The 12,235-nt window shown below is 35.6% G+C and overlaps 2 pseudogenes; both read left to right on the top strand.

The window, feature by feature from the left end:
* The first annotated feature begins 2,606 nt into the window (after positions 1-2,606).
* LOC147381222 (G-type lectin S-receptor-like serine/threonine-protein kinase At2g19130 pseudogene) lies at positions 2,607-5,554 on the top strand (annotated as a pseudogene).
* Positions 5,555-11,335: 5,781 nt separating this feature from the next.
* On the top strand, positions 11,336-12,116 carry LOC147381221 (G-type lectin S-receptor-like serine/threonine-protein kinase At2g19130; annotated as a pseudogene).
* Positions 12,117-12,235: the final 119 nt, after the last annotated feature.

Below are 12,235 nucleotides of genomic sequence, written 5' to 3'. Positions count from 1 at the left end.
CATGCTATGGTACTATCCACCTAATTTTGTACTCCGATGAAAAATATTTGATTCGATAATGGTGGTGAAAATTACTCTACCCCCTTTGTCCACTTTCTTGAGCATGGTCTTATCCATCAATTTATTTGTCCTTATACCCCTCAACGTAAAAATTGCAATTTGGTTGGGGTTGCCCGCTCTTTGTTACGTGGTATGCAAATGGCTAAGACCTACTGGTCCATAGCTACACTTACTGCATGTTTCCTAATCAATTTCATGCCTTCTTGGTTGTACCTACTTTGTTCAGGATCTTCGTTCACAACTTAGATGATATAGCGATTCATTGTATTGTTGTTAATTATTCTAGTATATGTTTAAAGGATATCGTTGTTATGATCTTACATCTTCTCAGTTCTTTACTTCCATGGATGTTACATTTTTTTAGTATGTTCCTTACTTTTTTAGAGATCCTTATATCTGTCATGTATGCTTGTCTTGGCATGTCCTAGTTGATCTTCCTTAACCAAAAGAGTATATCACTTATGTGCATCTCAAGTGGCATAGTTCCTCTTCTCATGCACCATAGCCACCTCTCTCCATGCAGGCACCTCTAGTATGTCTTTCTCGCCATATTACAAATCCCCCACTTCTCTTATACCTACTAATCACATTAGTCCTATTGATACTTCTGCTTTTGAGTAACCTATTACTCTTCGTAAGTATGTTACTCCTTACCTACTTGCTAGGTATGTTGCTTACCAAACTATTGCTTCCTCTTATCAGGCAATTCATTCTGTTGTTGACTCTGTGACTATCCCACGTACAGTTTATGTTGTTCTTGTTGATGTTGCATGGAAAATTGCTATGCTTTCCTTGCAAAGTAATCAAACATAAGATACGGGCTTTCTTCCCCTTGGGAAGAATAAGTCAGGTTGTCATTAGGTCTTTGCTGTTAAGCATAACTCTTATAGTACTATTGAACGATATAAAATTTTTCTTGTTGGTCATGGTTTTACACTGACTTATACCCTCGACTATGATGCCACATTTGCTCCTATGGTAAAATTGACTTTGGTTCGTGTCCATATTTCCATTGCAGCTAATCGGGATTGTCATCTTTATCAGTTAGATGTGAAAAATGCCTCTCTTCATTGGCATCTCATAGAGGAAATGTTTATGATTCACCACCTAAATTTCTACTTCAAGGAGAGCCTACAAAAAAGCTCTGCAGACTAAAAGAAGTCTATTTATAATTTGAAGCAATCACCTAGAATTTGGTTTCATCGCTTCAGCAGATTGGTGATTAGCATAGGTTTTCAAAAATGTCAATCTGGTCATATTATCTTCATTCATTATGACTTCATAGGTCGTACTATTCTCTTTGTCTATGTTGATGATATTATTCTCATCGGAGATGACCCATCCCTTATCATGTATGTGAAGAAGGAACTAGGTTGTATAATTGAACTGAAGGATTTTCTCGACTTAAAATATTTCTTTGGGTTTGAGGTTACTCGTTCCAGGAAATTCCTTTTTTGTCACAAAAGAAATATGCCTTGAATCTCTTATGCGATACGAGCATAATTGGTTGTAAATCAATTACTTCACCTTATGAACTCAAAGCCATTTCTAAATGAGATTGAGGATGATGTTCTTCCTAATCCACATCATATTAACAACTTATAGGACGACTTATTTATCTCACCCTCACACAATCAGATATTGTCTTTGTTGTGAGTATGGTTAGTTAATTCATTCATGCTCCTCGTCCTACCCATCTTGCAGCAGTTCATCATATTCTCCTTTTTATCAAGACTTGTCTGAGCCATGGACTTGTATATCATTCGCATAGACATCTAGATCTCACCACTTGTATTGATGCATATTGGGCAGAATCTACTTCTAATCGTTGCTCGACCTCAAGATATTATGCCTTTCTAGGAGGCAATTTGGTTGCATGAAAAAGTAAAAAAGCAACCAGTAATATCTCGCTCGAGTGTTGAAGCTGAGTACAGGACAATTGCTCATGGTACTTGTGAGCTTCTTTGGGTTCGATCTCTTCTAGATGAGTTAGGATTGCTTATCAGGAGATCTATGCCGATATATTGTGACAATGAAGCAGCGAAGAAGATTGCCTCTAATTTTGTTCCGCATGAACAAACCAATCATATATAGGTTGATATACAATTTGTTCAAGAAAATGTCCAAGATGGTTCGCTTAGGTTGCAACATGTCTCTTCCTCTCATCAACTTGCATATATATTCACCAAAGTTGTTGGACTGCCACAATCAAATTGGGCATGTTTGATGTTTATGCTCCTGGTTGAGGGGAGTGTTGTTCAGTGTCTAATTTCTATGGGTGTGTGTATGTATCATTTTTGGCGTGTGTATGTATGAGGGTATACTTGTAAATTATATAATCTTCTCTTTACCTTAATACAAAGATTAGTAGGATTATTGACCTCCCAGCAAGTTATGTCAAATAATCAATTTCTCAGGGGGGGTATTACTAAATTACAAACATATAGATGGGTATGCTGCCAGAGACCAGGACCTAATTAGCTACCCAACTCCCAGCAGTACAGTACAGGGCTTTCCCCTTCTTTTTTTCTTCTTTTTTTTTTCTCATCTTCGTAAGTTGTCTGTTTCATTTCTTCTTGAATGCATTGTGGTGCAAAGTTTTGCAGAGATGGGTATCAGAAGCAATCCATGGTTTTTCATTCATCTACTGATTCTCTTCTTATCTTTCAAAACCCATTTCTCTATTGCAGCTGACATCATCTCTGCTGGTCAGTCTCTCTCAGGAAACCAGACCATAGTCTCCAAAGGTGGCATCTTTGAACTTGGTTTCTTCACACCAGGTAACAATTCTAAGAACTACTACATAGGCATCTGGTACAAAAAAATTTCACCTCAAATTATAGTTTGGGTGTCAAACAGAGATACACCCCTCCCTGACTCATCTTATTCAGAATTAAAACTCTTAGAAGATGGTAATCTAGTCCTTTTTAACAAGTCCAAAATCCAATTTTGGTCAACAAATTTAATTTCAAGCCCCCTTAATTCTACCATAGCAGTGCTTCTTGACAGTGGGAATCTTGTTTTGAGAGATGGGTTGAACTCCTCCAATGTAATATGGCAGAGCTTTGATCACCAAACCCATACATGGATGCCTGGTGCAAGGCTTGGTTTGAATAAACTCACTAACAGAACACAAGTCATCACTTCATGGAAAAATTCAGAAGATCCCGGGAGAGGAATCTTCTCTATCGGGATAGACCCGAATGGAAGTAATCAATTTTTTCTACAGTGGAATGGGTCTCAAAGATACTACTCTACTGGGACTTGGAATGGAAAAATTTTCAACTCAATTCCTGAAATGAGTACAGACGGCATCTACAATTACAGCTATGTTACAAACGAGAAGGAAAACTATTTTACAATGTCTCTTTATAACACCACTATGTTATCTAGATTTGAGTTGGATTACTCGGGTCAGATGCAGAATTTCTTGTGGTCAGAGGAAACTCGACAATGGACTTTAACTCTTAGTCTACCAAGACAGCCTTGTGAGGTCTATGGTTCTTGTGGATCCTTTGGTAGCTGTAATGAGAAAGCCTTGCCCTATTGTTCATGTTTGGAAGGTTTTGAACCACGTTCTTCGAAAGATTGGAACAATCTGGGTGTTTGGTGGGGAGTTTGTGTGAGGAAAATCCCTTTACGATGCGGGTCTGGAGGAAAAGACACATTTTTTGTGATGCCCAACATGAGATTGCCAGCAAATTCAGAGTCTTTAGAAGTCGGTGGTAACATGAAAGAATGTGAGTTAGCTTGTTTGAGCAACTGTTCTTGTACAGCATATTCTTATGACAAGGAATGTTTAATTTGGCGGGGAGACCTGTTGAATTTGCAAGAATTCTCATCTGATAATAGTAATGGAAGAATTCTTCATGTGCGAATTGCAGATTCAGAGGTGAAAGCTCATGATGCTAAAAAGAAAGGAAGAACAATTTGGGTCATTGTAGGTGGGGTTGTACCTTTCTTAGGCATTATCTTGGTAATCTTTTGGCATTGTAGAAGGAAAGAAGTCAATGGTACATTGGAGGCTGTTGAGGATGGATTGGTGTCATTTCCATTCAAACATCTTCGAAGTGCAACGAAGAACTTCTCGGAGAAGTTGGGGAAAGGAGGTTTTGGTTCTGTTTTTAAGGGAAAACTGCCCAACTCAATCGACATAGCTGTGAAGAAACTTGAATGCCTTGGAAAAGGAGAGAAGCAATTCCGAATGGAAGTGAGCACCCTTGGTATTATCCAGCATGCCAATCTGGTTCGTCTTCGGGGGTTTTGTGCTGAAGGTAGTAAAAGGTTGCTAGTTTATGATTATATGCCAAATGGTTCACTAAATTCTTGGTTGTTTCAAAAGGATTCAAACATCTTAGACTGGAAAACAAGATACCAGATTGCACTCGGGACGGCTAGAGGATTGGTTTATCTCCATGAGAAGTGCAGGGATTGCATCATACACTGTGATATCAAACCGGAAAACATACTATTGGATGCTGGGTTTACTCCTAAGGTTGCTGACTTTGGGGTAGCTAAGCTCTTTGGCCGGGAGTTCAGCCGTGTCTTGACAAGCATGAAAGGAACAAGAGGCTATCTTGCACCAGAGTGGATTATGGGTGTAGCTGTCACACCAAAAGCTGATGTTTACAGCTATGGAATGACCCTTTTCGAACTTATATCAGGTCGGAGAAACCTGGACATATCTGGGGATGGGATGGTCGATTACTTCCCTACCCAGGTTGTGAGTAGAGCACACAATGGAGAAGAAGTTCTTAACTTGCTGGATTCTAGGTTGGAGGGCATTGCCGACATTGAAGAACTTACTAGAGCTTGCAGAGTGGCATGTTGGTGCATTCAAAAAGATGAGAAGGATAGGCCAACAATGGGACACATAGTTCAGATTCTGGAGGGAATCTTAGAGGTGGGTATTCCTCCCATCCCGGAATTTTTCCAAGCAATCATGGACAACCTGGTGGTGAATGAAGTTCCTGAGGAGGCTTCTGGGGAAGAAAGTTCCCAAGCACAGAGTAGGGTCTCAACTGCTTCTTCGGCCAAAACTACTTCCTCTTTGGTGAGTTTCAAGTCATCATAAAAATGGTGCATTAGTACCTCTATATATGTTAAGGTGATTACATTCTTGTTTTCTTCCTAAAAGCTTAGACAGTTGCAATTTCAGTCTCGGAACGTTTAGTTTCTTTTGTTGGTATGTAGATATGGATAGCTATGAATGGGTTGTATTTCATAAACGTAATAGGTGCAGGAGAGGCTCTAAAGATCCCTTCAAGGCACACTTGAGATGTTAAGTATTCTGGATGCTTGGTAATGTTGTTATGTACAAGACTTGGGTGATAATACTTGTATTTGTAGTACAGGTTCTATTATAATTTGTTGTAATTGAGCTTTGTTTTGAACGAATATGAATCATAGAGATTATATCCTCTTTGTTCCTCATCTCATCATGATCTACACCTTGTCCCCAATACTAGTATATTATTCATGAATTATACATGTACTTATGATTTATGAATTGCATAGATGCAATGCAATAAAAACATTCAAACACACTTTTGGTGTTGTGTAAATGTCTTGTATTCTTGTACTCAGAATTTTTTAAGGAGTATGAAAAGGGCAATCGTGTAATATTTTCTTAAGGGGTTTTCTAGTTTTTGAGGGTTTCTATTTTTGGGAGTTTTACTTGTTTTGGTAACTCTCGGTTATATAAAAAGACATATCTAGGGCTGTAAAACTTATGAGAGAAAATAGTGGTTGTTCTTGCTCTGTTCCGTGGATGTATGCACACTGCCGAGCCACATAAATTCTTGTGTTTTGTGCGATTGTGTTATCTTTGCTATTGCAATTTTTTTTACAAATGGGACAATATTGAGAGGGATCAAGGGAAAATTTCACCAAAAACCAGCTTACTCCAATGCTCTTAGCAAATTTGACATGACAAATTTGGTTTATCATAATATCCTTACCTTTTTATAAAAATAATTGTTTATTATTTATGAAAATATATTTGAAAAAAAAAATGAATTAGTTTGAAAATGAAATTTTATTTAAAAAAAATGTTTAGAATATGTTTAATGAAAAATGAACTTTGTCTAGGTCTGCCAACAACCCTGATTTATGAGATTAGGTTGGAGGCAGTGGAACTTGAGCCTCCTAGTTGGTTCATTATGTGAAACTTGCACATTAGCATAAATATTTTTTCGGATTCGGAACAAAGATTGTGGGTTCCTTTATCTAACTCAAGAAGTCCTTTTATGAAGTAAACTTCAGGAAAATATTTGAGTCTTACTATGCAGGCCCCAAAACTCACAAAACTTTCTCAAATCTTACTTAAAACTTTTGTTACATAACACTCTCAGCACTGATAGTTTTTCTTAAATGATAGGAATATCCCTTGTATTTAAAATACAAACAATAGAAGAAAAATGCTGAAGTGACTTGAAATAACTGTTGAATAGCACTCGAGTATGTAGAAAACCATAGACGTTTTTCTCTCGAGATAAAAGTGTAATACAGTCGAGGATAGTTGATGATTCTATGCATATTCAGTGCTCTTTCGAGCCACTGTAACAAGGTTCAAAATATAATTATGATATTGTAGACAAAACTTTCAACATATAAATTGTATACCAATTATTTTTTAGAGACAAAAATGTGCGACCAAAATACAATTGGTTATTCCTAATTGTTGTATAAAATCAACAAATAAAAGATATACTTGTTAAGGGAGATTTAGCAAAGGTAGTTGAATAAGTCTGGTATTTTTTATTTTTTATTTTTAAAATCCAATCCCATTTAAGTCCTCAATTCATATAGAGACAACTTCTATTCTTTTGAGGATTGAGGAGCAAACTTTTGCAGTCATGGAGAGAAGAACCAATCCAAGGTAATTGAATAAGTTTACTTTTAAGTTTTCCTTATTTTAAACAATGTAGATTTTCATCTTTAACTTGAGGCTTAAGGGTAGAGAATCCTAGAGGTAATTAAGCTCACTCTATCAGCCATCAATAAGTTCCATGAGAACATTAGAGTAATTGTTTCTTATTTATTTACTTTCTTTGCATGTTTTAAATTTCTAGTATAGATATTTTTTACTTCCTCATAATTTTAAATTCCTAGAATAATTATCTTTTGATTTTTTTTTCTGATGGCTTAAGCGCTAAAGAGTAATCTCTCCTTGAAGGTAATCTTCTCTTTTTAAAGTCCATTACATGCACACACTATATGCAAACGCATCACAATATGTTTTCCTAAAATGGCTAAGGATCAAAGGTGGAGATCTATCTAGATTTACACCTAACTCTCTCAGCTAATAAGGGTATCCGGGCACAGAATCACACATCTTTTTTCCCATGTATCCCAATGAAAAAAATCTATGATTTTGTGCCCTTGCCACATTAGCCGCATACCCAACCGCTTGTATTCTTTTTTTTTTTTTGATAACGAAGGGTATCCGGGCTAGCTTGCGCGCACCAGACTAGTCCCTACGCCCCACACTCAAGCTATACCCCACTACGTGGAGCGGTGCGTGGCCACCAAGGTTTTTTATGGGTAGTGGGATTTGAACTTGAGACCATAGAAAGAGCAGATTCCTTGGCCCCAAGTTACTACCATTCAGCCACCCCCTTATTTACACTTACATTTATAGAAATATTTATTTATTATTTATAAAAATAAATTTAAAAAAAAATAAGTAATTAGTTTGAAAAATGAAATTTTATAGAAAAGTTGTTTAGATTATATTTAATGAAAAATGATTTTTTCTAGGTCTACCATCATCTTGATTTATGAGATTAGGTTGGACGCAGTTGAACTAGAGCTTCCTAGTTGGTTCATTATGTCAAACTTGCACATTAGAAAAGTCTTTTTTTTTTTTTTTTTTTTGAATCGTGATGAATACAAGCGGTTGAACCACCAAGGGGGTGGCTGAATGGTAGTAACTTGGGGCCAAGGAATCTGCTCTTTCTATGGTCTCAAGTTCAAATCCCACTACCCATAAAAAACCTTGGTGGTCACGCACCGCTCCACGTAGTGGGGTATAGCCTGAATGCGGGGCATAGGGACTAGTCTGGTGCGCGCAAGCTGGCCCGGATACCCTTCGTTATCAAAAAAAAAAAAAAAGAATACAAGCGGTTGGGTATGCGGCTAATGTGGCAAGGGCACAATCTTTTTCATTGGCATACATGGGAAAAAGATGTGTGATTCTGTGCCCCAACCACATATCCGACCACATACCAAAATCATGTGCATTCATCATTATTCTTTTTTTTTTTTTTTTTGACAGCGAATTCCTTTATCTAACTCAAAAAGTCCTTTTATCATATCAGAAAAGTTTCTCAAATCTTTACTTTTTTCAATTTTGTTACAAAACCACTCTTGGCAATGATGTTTATTGTCAAATAATAGGAATATCCTTGTTATGGTTATAAAAAAAAAAAAAAAAAAACAAAGAAAATAGCACTTAGTATGCATAGAATCATCAATTTTCCTTGAGTGTATAACGCTCGTATTTTGAGGAAAATATTTGTCTTTCTACATACTCGAGTCCTTTCAAAAAAAACAAAGAAAATAAAAATGCTAAAGTGACTTTAAATAATAGTCAAATGGCACTCGAGTATGTAGAAAGACACAGATATTTTTCTCGAAATCCAAGCGTTATACACTCAAGGAAATTGATGATTATATACATACTAAGTGCTATTTTGAGTCACTATAACAAGGTTCAAAACATAATTATGATATTGTTGACAAAACTTTCACAATTAAAAATGTACGCGTATTATTTTTTAGAGATAAAAATGCCCAACATAAAAATAGTTTTGGAAAAAAAAAAATTTTGGAAGGGATTTTGGATAAAATGCTCATCCCATGACATGGAAAGACAAATGGATCAAAGTTCACAATACGTGGAAAGAGTATATTAAAATTGATGAGTCGTGTTGGAGTGACCTCAAGATTGGATCTCATATTGCACATCTTGATGTGAAAGTAGATAGGAATCATAGATAATTTTCCTCGAAATTAGTTTTCACTCTTATTTCGAGGAAAAACATCTATGACTCTCATACACTTTCGCACGAAGATGTACGATGTGAGGTCCAATCATGAGGTCACTTCAGCATTATTCAAAATTGATTATTCTTATTCTTAATTGTACTATAAAATCAACAAATAAAAAATATATTTGTCAAGTCTAGAAAAAAAAAAAAAAAAAAATTTTAAATTAATAAAAAGGATACTCGTGGTAGGGTTTCTTTCTAAATAGTCCCAAAGTTTTGCCCGGTCGCTTGATAGAATATTTAGTAAAATTTTTTCTTTCTTAATGGTCCCTCGTTATTGTGAGCTCACAATTTTTACTATCGAACTCACCACTATGTACTATCGAGTCCACCACTTTTTATTTACTATCGAACTCGATGCCTTTTATTTACTGTCGAGTTCAACACTTTTTAAAGTGGTGAACTCAACACTGGTAAAATCCACCCATTTTCAATTTTTGAATTTTTTCGACTAAAACATAAGAAAAGATAGACTAAAAACTTAAGATAACGGCTTGTTTAGATGATTTCAACCCAAAAGAACCATTCTTGATAGATATTCATCCAAAAATTATAAGAATAAAAAGGTGAAAAACCTTAGTTTTTTACATGCATCTTCAAAATGTTTGAAAGACCCCTTGAAAATGGCTCTCCTTTCTTATTAAACACTGTCCGATGGAATTGAGTCTCCAAAACTCGATTGAAATGCAAAAAAATCCAATTTTTTTGATGAAAACAATGATTTTTATTGTTGAATGATAGGAATATCCTTGTTGTAGTTAAAAAAACAAAGAAAATAAAAATGCTAAAGTGACTTTAAATAATAGTCGAATAGCACTTGAGTATGTAGAAAGACAGAGATATTTTTCTCCAGATACGAGCATTATACACTCGAGGAAAATTGATGATTCTATGCATAGTGAATGCTATTTTGAGTCACTATAACAAAGTTCAAAACATAATTATGATATTGTTCACAAAACTTTCACATTAAAAAATGTACACGTATTATTTTTTAGAGATAAAAATGCCCAATATAAAAATAGTTTTGGACAACAAAAATTTGGAAGGGATTTTGGATAAAATGCTCATCCCGTGACAGGGAAAGACAAATGGATCAAAGTTCACACCACGGGAAAAGAGTATACTAAAATTGATGAGTCGTGTTGGAGTGACCTCAAGATCGGACCTCATATTGCACATCTTGATGTGAAAGTGGATAGGAGTCATAGATGCTTTATCACTCTTATTTCGAGAAAAAACATCTATGATTCTCATACACTTTCACGCTAGGATGTACGATGTGAGGTCCAATCTTGAGGTCACTTCATCATTATTCAAAATTGATTATTCTCATTCTTAGTTGTTCTATAAAATCAACAAATAAAAGATATACTTGTCAAGTCTGATTTTTTTTTTTTTTTTAAATTAATAAAAAGGACACTCGTGGAAGGGTTTCTTTCTAAATAATCCCAAAGTTTTGCCTGGTAGCTTGATAGAATATTTAGTAAACTTTTTTCTTTCTTAATGGTCCCTCCTTAATGGTCCCTCATTATTGTGAGTTCATAAATTTTAACTCTGACACTTTTTTATTTAGTGTCGAGTTCACAATTTTTACTATCGAACTCACCATTATTTACTATCGAGTTCACCACTTTTTATTTACTATCGAACTCGACGCCTTTTTATTTACTGTTGAGTTCAGCACTTTTTAAATGAAAAGTGGTGAACTCAACACTGGTAAAATCCACCCATTTTCAATTTTTGAATTTTTTTTACTAAACATATGGAAAGATCAATGAAAAACTTGAGATAATGGCTTGTTTAGATGATTTCAACCCAAAAGAACCATTCTTGACTGATATTCATCCAAAAACTATAACAAAAAAAAGGTGAAAAACCTTAGTTTTTTCTATGCATCTTCAAAATGTTTGAAAAACCCCTTAAAAATGACTCTCATTTCTTATTAAACACTTTCCACAGAATTGAGTCTCCAAAACTCAATTGAGATGCAGAAAATCCAATTTTTTGGATGAAAATAATGAGTTTGAATAGTTAGAGCATTCAATCGTGAGAAATGGCAGACGATGCTCAGAAACTATTTAGAAAGAGAAAAGTTCATTAAATGGAGTATTAAGAAACTGCCCAAAACTTACGAACTATTAACAAAGAAAACCCTCTAAATCCAAACCCATTTAAGTTGTAATCTTCTTTTGAGCATTGTGGTGCAAAGTTTTGCAGAGATGAGTATCAGAAGCAATCCATGGTTCTTCATTCATGTACTAATTATCTTCTTCTCTTTGAAAATTCATCTCTCCATTGGAGCTGACACCATCTCTGTTGGCCAATCTCTCTCAGGAGACCAGACTATAGTCTCCAAAGGTGGCATCTTTGAACTTGGTTTCTTCACACCAGGTAACATTTCTAAGAAGTACTACATAGGCATCTGGTGCAAAAAATAAAAAATAAAAATTCACCTGAAACTATTGTTTGGGTTGCAAACAGAGATACACCCCTCCCTAACCCATCTTCTTCAAAATTAAAACTCTTAGAAGACGGTAATCTAGTCCTCTTTAATAAAAAAGTTCAAAATCCCAATCTGGCAATATATTTAACGTCGAAACTTGTTAATTCTACCATAGCTGTGCTTCTTGATAGTGGGAATCTAGTTTTGAGATGAGATGGGTTGAGCTCCTCCAAATTAATATGGCAGAGCTTCTACTACCCAACTAATACATTGTTGCCTGGGACAAGGCTTGACTTCATGGATAAATTCTAGCGATCCTGGGACTTAGAAATGGACAGATTTTCAGCTTAATTACTGAAATGAGATCAAACAATATCTTCAATTATAGCTTCGCTACAAAAGAGAGAGAGAGGGAGAGAGAGAGAGAGAGAGAGACCTATTTTACGTACTCTGCTTATAACACTTGGATTATTTCTAGATTGATGCTGGATTTCAGGGGCCAGTTGAGGCTTTTTGAATGGTTCGAGGAACGTAGACAATGGGCTTTTTTATTTTAGTCAACCTACAAAGTTGTGACATGAATTTCAATTGTGAGTCTTTCGTTAGCTGTAATCAGAAAGGGTCCTGTTTTGGTTGTTCATGTTTGCAAGGTTTTGAAAAAAGATCCTGGAGGACA

Source organism: Akebia trifoliata, unplaced genomic scaffold (genome assembly GCF_017979445.1).
Source record: "Akebia trifoliata isolate Shusen 1 unplaced genomic scaffold, ASM1797944v1 Contig00608_ERROPOS3031104, whole genome shotgun sequence".
Taxonomy (NCBI): Eukaryota; Viridiplantae; Streptophyta; class Magnoliopsida; order Ranunculales; family Lardizabalaceae; genus Akebia; species Akebia trifoliata.
The sequence above is the reverse complement of the archived record's forward strand: the minus strand, read 5'-3'. Positions and strand labels throughout refer to the sequence as shown.